Source organism: Rhinichthys klamathensis, unplaced genomic scaffold (genome assembly GCF_029890125.1).
Source record: "Rhinichthys klamathensis goyatoka isolate OS25496 unplaced genomic scaffold, OSU_Roscu_1.1 h1tg000613l_1, whole genome shotgun sequence".
NCBI lineage: Eukaryota > Metazoa > Chordata > Actinopteri > Cypriniformes > Leuciscidae > Rhinichthys > Rhinichthys klamathensis.
The window spans coordinates 2,602-5,202 of NW_026607066.1; positions in this window are offsets into that span (position 1 = coordinate 2,602).

The following is a 2,601-nucleotide window of genomic DNA, read 5'->3' on the forward strand; positions in this document are numbered from 1 at the left end:
TTACAGCAACCACTGCCTTGAGTAAGTGTTAAATTCTCTCATTCAGTATTCCGGAAGTTCCGTCTGTGACACAGACTACAGCGATGTCACAGACTACAGCGATGTTGACTACATACCAAAAATCAGCTCCGATGAATCGGATGGTAGTTCTTCTGGACATGACATGGTCAAAAGTGCTTTGATACATCCAACATCTCCCAACGAGGCAGGTAGTTCATCTGATCAATTTATGACCGCACCATCACCAAAAAAGATGAAATGCCAATCTAAAGAGACAAACACTTTGTCTGGTGAAAAGACTTTTATTCAGTCAATGCCATCACCAAAGCAGGAACGCAAGGCGTACAACAAGAAGCAGTATTGCCTTTATTGCTCTAAGCCATATTCAAAAATGGCAAGACACCTTGAATTTGTCCATCGCAACGAAGTGGGGGTTGTAAAGGCAATAGCATTTCCAAAACATTCCAAAGAAAGACAAGTCCAGTTAAACCTCCTTAGAAAAAGGGGCAACTTTGCCCACAACACAGATGTGGTGAGACAAGGACATGGGGAGATGATTGCCTGCTACCGTCCAAAAAATAGACAAAGAGCCAAAGAATTTATTCACTGCATTTACTGCCAAGGGCTTTACAACAAGCATAGCCTTTGGAAGCATATCAAAAACTGTCCCCTTAAACCTAAAGAGGATGATGCCCAGGGCAGGAAAAGAGTTCGATCTCTGTGTGCTTTAAACACACCAGTTGGCTTAGAAGTGAGCAAAGGTTTCAAGAAAATACTGTCCTTTATGAACTATGATGAAGTTTCGCGTGTAGTTCATACTGACAGATGCATCATGCAGCTGGGGGAGCACATGTTCAACAGGATGGGGTCTGATGTGACCAAACATGACTACATCAGACAGAAGATGAGAGAAGTAGGCAGACTTCTTCTTGAAGCAAGGAAGATTACCCCACTGAGAACAATGGTAGACTTCTTCATACCAGCAAACTTCAAACATGTCATAGCAGCTGTTAAAGTTTTATGTGGCTACAATGAAGAGAAAAACTCCTACCGCATTCCTTCTTTAGCTCTCAAACTTGGGCATTCTTTAAACAAGGTCTGTAGCATTGTTGAGAGCAATGCCATGATGTATGGAGATCATGATCGTGCTGAATGCGCCCGAGACTTCAGGAAAATACACCAGGCAAGGTGGAATGAGTACATTTCTGCTGGTGCTATAACTACATTGAAAGAAGCCAAGTGGAACACACCACAGATCATTCCTTTCACTCAGGATGTCAAAGTCCTGCACACACATCTTGAAAAGAAACACGATGGGCTCCTAAGTAAGCTCAGAACTTGCCCTTCTGCTGACAGCTACTCTGCTCTAGCCAAGGTCACACTGTCCCAGGTCATCCTGTTCAACCGAAGGAGAGAAGGTGAGGTATCCCGGATGCTTTTGTCAGCTTTTAAAAGTAGGGATTCTTCTGAGCTACACAAAGACATTGCCATCTGTCTGTCTGAGTTTGAGAGGAAGCTGTGTCTGCACTTCACAAGAGTTGAGATCCGGGGTAAACGAGGCAGAAAGGTTCCTGTGCTCCTCAAGCCTTCCATGGTTTCTGCCATGGAGCTGCTCGTTGAAACGCGGGAGCTTTGTGGTGTTCCAGCAGAGAATCCCTTTATGTTTGCCAGATGTGGAGCAATGTCAGCCTACAGAGGTGGAGAGTGCATCAACAAAGCTGCTTGCGAATGTGGCATAAAGAACCCTGAAGCACTGTCATCAACTAGGCTCAGGAAACACATAGCAACCATGTCTAAAATTCTTAACCTTGATGAGAATGAAGCAGACCAACTGGCTGATTTCCTTGGTCACGATATCAGAATCCACAGACAGTATTACCGGTTACCAGAGGGAACACTGCAGCTGGCAAAAATGAGTAAAGTCCTAATGGCCATGGAGAAAGGAACACTGTCTGACTACAAAGGAAAGAAACTTGATGACATTGAAATTGACCCAAATGGTATGAGTATATTTAGTCTGTGTGTATCTGTGCTGTACTTATTTGCAAAACACATCATGTCACAGATACTAAGTATAAGCAATATAGTGTTAATTTTATTGTCATTTAATTATTTAGAGCAACTTGAGGCCCAAGGTGATTCCATGTCAAGTGATGAGGAGGACTACAGTGACCTATCTCAGACAACAGCACCAGCAGAGACTGATCGACCTGTTCAACCTGTTCAATCTGATCAACCTGTTCAACCTGTTCAATCTGATCAATCTGTTTCACAGGTGGATCAATGTAAGAAAAATCTCTAAACTGCACAAACAACAATAATCAAATAAACATGAATTAGCTCCAAGCAGCAATATCCAGCCAAATTCAAATAATCAACACATGAGGACACAATCTTGATTTGGTCTTTACTCACCGATTTAGTTGTAATGAGAATTTACTTTTTAACTATTTCATAGGTTCTTCACACGCTCCAAAAAAGAAATGGGAGGACAGTGAGGTAAAAGCAGTAGAGAGACACATGATGAAGTTCATCAAGACATGCAAAGTTCCTGGTAAGCAAGACTGTGAAAGATGCATTCACGCAGAGCCAGAAGCTTTG